General features: G+C 43.0%; 1 pseudogene; it reads left to right on the top strand.

The window, feature by feature from the left end:
- Positions 1-10,150: 10,150 nt before the first annotated feature.
- LOC149206206 (cysteine proteinase inhibitor A pseudogene) lies at positions 10,151-10,453 on the top strand (annotated as a pseudogene).
- Positions 10,454-10,725: the final 272 nt, after the last annotated feature.

Genomic DNA, 10,725 nt, shown 5'->3' with positions numbered 1-10,725 from the left:
AGTAGCGAGAAAAGGGAATATGAAATCAAAATCTTAATTAGATCAAAGAATCCCCATGTCCTCCTCTTCCTATAGATGAAATCAGGAGAGTGTGAAACTCTAGAAAAATGCAAAACAATTTGAAAAGGGAGTAAAGTAATGGCAATAAGCTCAAGGGGCGCTTTGGGTAGAGTTTGCACTCTAAGAAAATCATGCTTCTCTAATTTTACACGAGAAGAAAAATCTTAACATTAGATCATCACTATATTGATTCATCACCCATCTGTGAAAAATTGCAACATTGTAAACATTTACATGTCAAAAGGGAGAATGTTGGAATTCTCTGTTAAGACAAAGGGAATGTAACACCTATGGGTTAACTATGATCTCTATAAACATTTTTGTGTATTTGAGCATCTTAGCGTAATGTCAGGATGCTTGCATATAAACTTGGCATGGTTAACATACTAAAACTATTACTAGTAAAAGTTCATTCTTCTTTCGATAATGATACCGAAAGGTATAAATATGTGTTTAATTTTCATTATGCATTAACATTTAATCAACACCAAAATCAAAGTAATCAATATAAACTAAGGAATTATGTTTTAAATTGATTGATAACAATTAATTATTCATAATGTTAATTAGTTAACAATGGACTAGTAAATTTAATTAAATGTGGTTAATTAACTCTTAATGTTATTGATTAATTAATTAAAATTTAAATGCTATACTTATAAACCTAATATGAGACATAAAACATTTATTATGTGTTATAAAACATTTAAATCACTGTTAAAAAAATAAGGAAGAGGCACATGGGTCGAGAGTTTGACTAGGGTGGCCATAAATTGATGGTGGTGCTATCTGATTGTGTACCTGAAAGGGTAAATTGTTGAGGAGGGAAAGGGGTAAGAGGGCCCTCAGGGTCACACTCGGGGGCAACCCCAAATTGCTTCAAAAAAACTCAAGTTGATTAGAATAGGAGAGAATTTCTTGGTTCTTGAGAGGACTCCTGAGCTAACTGTGCAGGGACAATTACGCAAAAAAAAATTGCATGGGAGGGTTGTTGCTCTTCTCCTGGTTTCCTTGCCTAGATATTGCCAAGCCTGAGCAGGAACAAGTGTGATTGTACGTACAGGTGCCTGTTGGGACTAATAAACATGTGTGATTACTACAACTGATAAACGATCGTGCTTGTCCCTAGTTGACAAACCACCTACACAATGGGTTACATGTGTTTGTTGAGACTGATAAACCACAGTTGCTTGTTATGGTTGATAAACAATCATGCTTGTCTCCAACTGATAAACCACCTGCAAGTGACAAAACACCTATATCTCATATGGGGAATTCGCTTGAGGAATTCAAGCTCTCAGACTCTAGACCTAGCACAAGAGTAGCAAGTTATGAAACAGAGTCTCATGATTGCCTACAATTGGGAGGTTAACACGTCGCCTCTTCTCCAAACACCAATAGGAAATCAATTTACCAGATAAGTAGTCCATCCATGTACATGAATTTCGAATATTAAATTATAGTAAGCTTGTGAAGAACATGTGTATAAGATCATATCAACCATGCCTCTGTGTTTCAATTGTGTCATGTGTGTGCCGACACATTGTTATTTATTCAATTGTGTAATTCAATTGCTTCCATAATCATATACTTTTCAGACTAAGATTGTGTTATTAATATGTCAATTATCTAATATATATACATGCCAATAGTGGAATTCGGTGCAGGCGTGGTCAATTCGTTTATGCGTTATTTATATGCCAATCCCATAAAATGCATATGCCAACTGTGTTGGGAATTCAACGCAAGTTTAGCCAGGCTAATTGTGTTATTTATATGCCATTACGTAATATATATATATATATACACACACATGTCAACAATGTTGGGAATTCGCCGCAAACAAGGTCAATTTATTTGTGTGTTATTTATATGTCAATCCCATAAAATACACACACACACACACACATGCCAATTGTGTAATTCAACCGATTCCATGATTATATACTTGCCAAATTGAGTCTGTGTTATTTATATGCCAATTACGTAATATATACACATGCCAACAGTGGAATTTGGTGCAAGCCTAGTCAGGTTAATTGTGTTATATATGTGCCAAAATCGTTTGCATATATACATATCAACAAAACTGTATACATTAATATCAACATCATGTTAAAATGTGTTGATAGGGCCGTGATAATATATGAAGGTGTTGTCTATAAGTGAGACTTTTTGAAAAGTTTTCTGGTTTATTTTTCGATGTAATTTGTCTAGAATCCAACAGGGATTCATTGAAATCACAAGTTTGACGGGTGAATTCTTTGCAATTGAAGTGCTCTAAGGTTTTTTGAGGGTGTTGAATCCATATATGCAGTCAAAAAACCAGTTTAAGCAACACAAATCAAGATTTGACCACAATTAATTTTATTTATTTTTTCCACCCAGAATTCCACCAGAAACTCCAAAAAATCTCACATAAACAACTCCATACATGAATGGTGGAACCTTCCCGACACATAACATTAAATGTTAATATATACATGCCCATTCATGTTGGGGAATTCAAAAAAGACACGGGTTTTTTTTTTATGTGCTTTATATATGTGTCCAAGTCATACCATATATATCAACCTTGTATTAATATGTGTCGATGGGGTTATGATAATACATGTATTGCACAACCTTGCTAATATGTAACATTAAACGTGGTTATACATAGTGCGAAAATTGTGTTGATATATATGAATTTGTGTTATTTTACATATAATAAAAGTTGTGTTAATACATGAAGTTGAAACATGTTATTATACAACGTTAAACCATTTTTAGGCCAATAGGCCTTCTTTTGAATTAGTTTAGTAGTCTACATTTTCATTCTCTAATTGACATCTGGAATATGGTTTAGTACATTTGTGTAATATTCCTAACCCAGAATATTCCTCAAACCCCAGCAAAAACTCCAACCAAATACGTGCAAATGATATAATGACCCAGAAGTGATAAAATAACAGTGGAACAACATATAATAATGTAAACCGGAAATATAAGCAGATACACAAGAAATGCAGCGAGAAATGCTAAGCCATTTTATTATACTGAGCAATAAATGAGTTCAAGAGGTGATTAGACAGATGGCACCTCGACTTGCACAAGGAAAGTGAAAAAATACTCTCAGAATGACAAGAATGGCCTCTCTGCGTGGATGCTGTTACCGTGCTGTTGTTGCCGCTAGAAAACAAATGATGATTTGAGGCTGCTCCCCTCCTCAGAAAAAGCTAAAACTCTGTATTCGAGCTCTACTCAAGAAACCCAGAAAAACCCAGAAAGCTTTCCTGGAATGGCCTCACACTGATCTGCGTCACAGCTACTGGAAAACTGCCGTGCTACTGCTGGAAATCGAATGGGGATTTGGGGTTGCTCCCCTCCTCAGAAGAGGCTGAAACTCTGGAATCGGACTCTACTAAAAAAACCAAGGAAAACCCAGAAAGCTTTTTTGAAATAGCCGACCCCTGAAAATCACCCCCTTGGGGTTCTACGCAGTACCTTAAAGACGTTGATGAAACTGCTGCTGAAATGCTGATGAAACTGTTGCTGAAATGTTGATGAATCTACTGCTGGGATGCTAATGGAAATACCTTACCCGAGCAGGCATTCGAAGTCCCCCGGGGCTAAGGGTGAGATCTCCGAACGGAGACACTCAATGCACTAAACAGTGTTGCAGACTAGCTAAACAACTAGCGTGCTCTAAGTCGAAATGACTATCAGAAATGCTCATAACCAAAATGATCCCAAATGAGGGGGTTCCTCTCTATTTTATAGCCTCTGCCTCTCACAATCCCTAGGCTCACTTTCTCCCGCGTGATTCTTGCCATGTGTTCCTTCCCTCCTGCATAGTCCCTCCATGTGTCTGCGTGGGCCCCATTTCTACGTCCCGCTTTGGCCCCCTTGATTCCCCCTTAAGTCATAACGTTGTGCTACCTAGGAAGTGACTTTTTATTCTAAAGTGGGTTATGTTCCCCCTTCCTCACTTTTTTTTTTTTTTTACAAATAACTATAGAAGGCAAAAATTGAACAAAATTGAATATTCCAATTAGCCATAGCTAATTAGGAATATTACAGTCTCCCCCGGAAAAATGTTTCTTGTCCTCAAGCAACTGAAGTGATGGATGCTGTAAGATCTCCTCACTCTCCCAAGTGGCATCCTCATCCGGCAAATTCTTCCACCTCACCAAGAATTCCCGGACCGTTTTGCTCTGCAACCGTCTCTCCGTAGAGTCAATGATAGCCTCCCGATGCAATACCAAATGCCCCTCATCATCCATGGGTGGTAGCTCGTCCGTCACAGTCACCTGCTGCCCCAATGCCTTCTTCATGCATGATACATGAAAATTTTTATGAATCTTGCTGCCTTGGGGTAGCTCCAACTCATATGCAACCTGTCCAATCCTATGTATCACCCTGTATGGCCCATAAAAGCGGGGCTTGAGCTTCTCAACCCCCTTCTGCTTCAGCGATGACTGTCGGTATGGCTGTAATCGTAGGTAGACCATGTCCCCTACCTCGAACTGCCTCTCCACCCGACCCCTGTCGGCATACAACTTTTGCTGGTTCTGCGCTGTAGCCATGTTATCCTTGAGAGCTCAGAGGATATCCTGACTCTCTTGGATCCAAATCTTGGCTCTAGGAGCCTTGCTATCACCAAACATCACGTCAGCAAAAGATAAAGTATGATACCCATATAAGGCATAGATTGGTGACATACCAATGGACATGTGATGTGAAGTATTGTAGCAGTACTCCCCCAGATGCAGCCACTTCAACCATGCTTGTTGCTACCCACTAACATAGTTACGCAAGTAGCCCTCCAGCCACTTGTTAACTATCTCTGTCTATCTGTCTGTCTATGGGTGATAGCTGGTACTCGGTGTCAACTCCGTCCCCACCAATCGGAAAAGCTCCTGCCAAAACCTGCCCATGAAATGGCTGTCCCTGTCACTGACGATGGTCTTAGGAAGACCATGTAGCCTGAAGATCTCCCTGAAGAACAGCTCGGCCACTTGTGCTGCTGTATAGTGTGCGGATATGGCAAAGAAATGTGCGTACTTCGTCAGTCGATCAACGACGACAAAGATACAATCCTTGCCCTGTACCATGGGCAACCCTGTGATGAAATCCATCGAAATACTCTCCCATTTCCCCTCCAGAATGGGAAGAGGCTGCAATAATCCTGCGGGATGGCTCATCTCTCCCTTGTTCCTCTGGCAAACATCGCACTCCCGGATGTGTTGGAGTACGTCCTCCTTGAGGCCCTTCCATGAGAACCTCTCCCTAATGGCCCTGTAGGTTTTGGTAAAACCCTGATGTCCTACCAATGGGGAATCATGTGATGCCTGGAGTATCTTCTTCTTGAGCTGAGACCCCTCAGTCAAGAAGATCCGGTCCCTGTAGTAGATGATCTCATCGACCACCCTGTACCTGTCATCTGCCACCTGTCCATCCAGAACCTCACATGCAAATCTGTCCTTGGAGTACTCTACTAAGAGTCGAGCCCTCCAATCTCTATCCAAGCTCATAAGAGACGACGTGGCTGGTCTACGTGAAAGGGCATTTGCTACCACGTTGTTCTTACCTTTGACATACTCAATGTCAAAGTCATATGCTTGGATCTTACTGATCCACTTCTGCTGCCTCTCCTGTAGTTGCTTTTGCTCCAAAAAGAACTTGAGGTTGTTGTGATCAGTCCTCACCCTGAACCTGTTGCCTACCAAATACTGCCGGTACTTAGCGGATGCATGCATGATGGCCAGCATCTCCTTGTCGTATATGGAATGCAACCTCTCGTGTAGAAGGAGCTTTCGGCTCTCAAATGCTATAGGGTGACCTCCTTGCATCAATACTACGCCAATCCCTTCTCCCGACGCATCACACTCCAAAACAAATGGCTACGTGAAATCTGGCAATGCAAGCAACTCCCAGATAGCCCGCTCAATCTCATCCAGATAGGCCTTGGGGTCCTTATAGGGGGTGGTAATCACGGCCTGTATGCCCTGCTCAAGCTCGATGGTGTGCTCAAACTCCTGATCTGGTGGCTGTCTTGGTGGAATCTCCCCAAACAATATGGCATACATATCAAGGATAGACTGTATCTCTGGGTGTACCGTCTGCCCTGTAGTCCCTGTCTCTGATGCACGCAACTCTACTGCCCACTCTATGTCTCCCTTTCGGAAGACTGCCTCCATCCGATGAGCCGAAACAGTCTGAGGTAGATATGTGTGCTATCCCCGTATCTTCTCATGCCTCCCTGTCTTCTCATCATCCCACTCCATCTCCAGGGTCTTCCAATCTGTCGTGACCTTCCCTAGAGTGATGAGCCACTGAACACCCAATATCATGTTGGTGTCTAGAATATCGACCACGAAAAAGTGGTCAGTCAATGTGTAGGTGCCCATTGTCACTGATAGCTCTGGAACATAATGAGCACACATCATAGTCTGATCTCCTGGGACCAATACTGAAAACCCATCGAAGCTCTTTGTCTGTATACCTCTTTGCTCAACCATTTGGGCATTGATGAAGTTGTGGGTTGCCCCACTGTCAACCAAAACTGATACGCGCTGGCCACGTACTATCCCTCGTACGCGTAGCGTCAGATACTTGGGAACTCCCCGCAATGCTGCAAGGGCCCCTCTGATGGGTGCAAAAGATGCACCACCTGCTGCTGGTGGTGGAGGTGGCAAAGGTCCCTATATGGCATGGCTATCTCCTGCCTCCACATCCTCCTCGTCATCCTCTTCTCCACTGCTCTCGGAGAAGACCTCAATAAAATGTGCTTTACCAGCAGCACATCTATGTCCTGGTGCCCATGGCTCTTGACAAGTGAAGCACAACCGCTTCTTCTTCAGCTCCATCTTGGCATCATCGTCAAGCGGTACTCGTCCTAGATTCTCCTTTGGAGGTGGAATCCTCACATCCTTCCCCTTAGACTAGAAAGTCTATCTCTGGGGGTAAGGTGTCCAGGTCGTGGGTAAGACATCCTGTAAGTCCCGGGTCTTGTTGATAGCGTCCTGGAGCGTAGCTGGTCTAGTGGATCGAACTAGACCCCGAAGTGACTCTGCTAACCCCTCAACATACATATAGACCCTCCGTGCCGTGGATAGGTCTAGCACCATCATAGAGATCCTCAAGAAATCTGCAATGTAGGTCTCTGGGCTCGCTGTCTGTTTGAGCCTTGTCAGCTCAACAAAATGCTGCTCTGGATCCCTCCGATCAAATTGCTCCATCAGTCTCCTGGTAAACTCGGCATATGTCGTCACTGTGGAGTGCCCCAGTGTAACCATCCCATGAAACCACCAATCCTGGGCCTCACCATCCAAATGTAATGTTGCCACCTTGATGGCCTCTGCCTCCGACATCTGATTAAGCTGGAAATAAATGTCCAGCTTCTCCACCCAAGACTTTGCCGAACTGTTTAATGAGCCACCAAACGTAGGCAAGTGGAATCTACTTGCTGCACAGTGGGTGTCACCATCATGGTAATTCCGGTACCCTCTGTGATGGTCTTGGGGTCTACTATCTCACTGGAGCTGAACAAAATCTCTGAATGAGAGGGCTCCCCTGAACTCCTGCCCATAGGCCTGGTACTCTGCAAAATAATTGCCCATATGTCTGGGCTTTGCCTCCTGCTGGGCTACGGCCCCTGTGTCTGCTCCTAAGAAAGTGGGCATGGTAGAGCGTGTAGGGGCATGTGAGGCCACCTATTGCGCAATATCTCGCTGCTCTCGCAAGTGATGGGATGCACCTGATCCCTCACCAATCTGGAAAACTCATGGGCTCTCACGCTGTCTGGCCTCTACTGCCGTGAATCTCTGCCCAATCACCTCAATCTGCCTCGATAGATCCTGCACTGATTTGAGGAGCATATCTGCAAATCTCTTCCTGTCCTCGTTTGCCATCTGCTCTGCGTCCACTATTGGCTCTCTCTGTTCTGCGTCTACCACAGGTTCCTCTTGTTCTGCGTCTGCCACATGAACACAATCTCCCTCTCCATAGGTATTCTCCAACCTACGCCCAGTGTCTCTGTATCTATGACCTCTATAACAGATATAGGGTTTTTCCCCCGTTGTCATAGATTCCTAGCCCCACAGGCTGAGCCAGATCTATGCTCTGATACCACTGTAATATTCCTAACCCAGAATATTCCTCAAACCCCAGCAAAAACTCCAACCAAATATGTGCAAATGATATAATAACCCAGAAGTGATAAAATAACAGTGGAACAACATATAATAATGTAAACCGGAAATATAAGCAGATACACAAGAAATGCAGCGAGAAATGCTAAGCCATTTTATTATACTGAGCAATAAATGAGTACAAGAGGTGATTAGACAAATGGCACCTCGACTTGCACAAGGCAAGTGAAGAAATACACTCAGAATGACAAGAATGGTCTCTCTGCGTGGATGCTGTTGTCATGCTGTTGCTGCTGCTAGAAAACAAATGATGATTTGGGGTTGCTCCCCTCCTTGGAAAAAGCTGAAACTTTGGATTCAGGCTCTACTCAAGAAACCCAGAAAAACCCAGAAAGCTTTCCTGGAATGGCCTCACACTGATCTGCGTCCCAGCTGCTGGAAAATTGTCGTGCTACTATTGCTCTTGGAAATCGAATGGGGATTTGGGGTTGCTCCCCTCCTCATAAGAGGTTGAAACTTTGGAATCAGACTCTACTCAAAAAACCCAGAAAAACCCAGAAGGATTTTCTGAAATGGCTGACCCCCCAAAATCACCCCCTTGGGGTTCTGCGCAGTTCCTCAAAGACGCTGATGAAACTACTGCTGAAATGCTGATGAAACTGCTGCAGAAATGTTGATGAATCTACTGCTGGGATGCCAATGGAAATACCTTGCCCGAGCAGGCATTCGAAGTCCCCCCGGGCTAAGGGTGAGATCTCCGAACGAAGACACTCAATGCACTAAATAGTGCTGCAGACTAGCTATACAGCCATCGTGCTCTAAGTCGAAATGACTATCACAAATGCTCATAACTAGAATGATCCCAAATGAGGGTGTTCCCCTCTATTTTATAGCCTCTGCCTCTCACAATCCCTAGGCTCACTTTCTCCTGCGTGATCCCCTTCTTGCCATGTGTTTCTTCCCTCCTGTGCAGTCCTTCCATGTGTCTGTGTGGGCCCCATTTCTGCGTCCCCCTTTGGCCCCCTTGGTTCCCCCTTAAGTCCCAACGTTGTGCTACCTAGGAAGTGACATTTTATTCTAAAGTGGGTTATGTTCCCCCTTCCTCACTTTTTTTTTTTTTACAAATAACTATAGAAGGCAAAAATCGAACAAAATCGAATATTCCAATTAGCCATAGCTAATTAGGAATATTACAATTTGTTTGGTGTCTTTTTTCTCTTAACTCTTAAATTGACACGTCTCTTTGCTCTTAAATTGACATGTCTCTTTCGTTACATCAGAAAGCATTTAAGTTATGAACGGAATGGTGGCCCATGAACCTTTCGTTACATCAGAAAGCATTTAAGTTATGAACGGAATGGTGGCCCATGAACATGATGATCGGAGAATCTGTCGGTTGCGGAATGGTGGCCATGAACATGAACATGACGATCTGAGAATTCGTCGGTTTGTTATTTTTGTGCTTCAATGCGAGCAGCCCCAATGTTACAGCAAGGCTATAGTTTGGCCTTCTCAAAGCCACTGAAGGCCAGAAACAACTGCTAGAAATATCCTTTGGTAGCAACCCTTAGAGTACAAATTCCCCACTTCCATATTGTACTTGTACTTGGATAGGACCGGTTTTCTGAAGCAACATGTTCTTCTTCTTCACAACAGTAGCAGCAAAAAGAGTGTGCCCATTTCACATCCATTGTACTTGCGTTGCAATGGTTCTGAAATAGAAGAGTCCCATGGCCTCAATAAAGAATACCAGACTTCTCAAGCCAGTGGGGGAGCAAGAAGAAGACGAGGACGATGAGGATAGATGAGTAATTTGAGAAATAATGTTGATAACTGTCAGCTTTTGGACGATGTCGATGCACATGAAAATGTTGATTAAAATGTTGAGGCGCAGCAGAACAAGGCACAACAGAACAATGGTGGTGTTGATATTGTTGTTTGCATGTATCTGCATAATGGCGGATGCTTCCACTCATCTTGGGGGCATCCGCGACATACCGGATGTTGAACACAAGAAAGAGATTCAAGACCTGGGACGCCTTGCTGTCGATGAATACAACATGCAACATAATGTTGGTATTTTGTTTTCCATGGTGGTAAAAGCCCAGGAGCAAGTGGTATCGAGCCTGCTGTACTTTATCATAATAGAGACCAAACACGGCTCCAAAACCAAGTTGTATGCAGGCAAAGTATGGGTGAAACCATGGGCGAAATTCAAGCAGTTGCAAGAGTTCAAGCCTGTGCAAACTCAATTTTGATAACGGTTGGTTTCGTCTTTATCTGTCTTTTTTTGTTTCTTTTTCTTCTCTGACGTTAGGGTTTGAGGGTTCATGGAATAAGAATACAAGTGTTCGAATTAAATGGTGTATATTTCATGGTTAAGAACAAAAATGTTTTGGAGGCCATCATGGCATTTTCCATCTAGGTCTAGGTCTGGTTTTTAGTTTTGTAAGTGGTACAAAATCAAATGTGCATTAGTATCCGTTAATTACCAAGAGAACTGTAAATGTGGTTGTAATGAAATGATGAA

The sequence above is a fragment of the Pinus tabuliformis genome, chromosome 1_2, assembly GCF_031772625.1.
Source record: "Pinus tabuliformis cultivar Carrire ecotype Pingquan chromosome 1_2, CPIR1, whole genome shotgun sequence".
Classification (NCBI taxonomy): domain Eukaryota; kingdom Viridiplantae; phylum Streptophyta; class Pinopsida; order Pinales; family Pinaceae; genus Pinus; species Pinus tabuliformis.
Note: the sequence above shows the minus strand (reverse complement) of the source record. Positions and strands in the feature narration are given on the sequence as shown.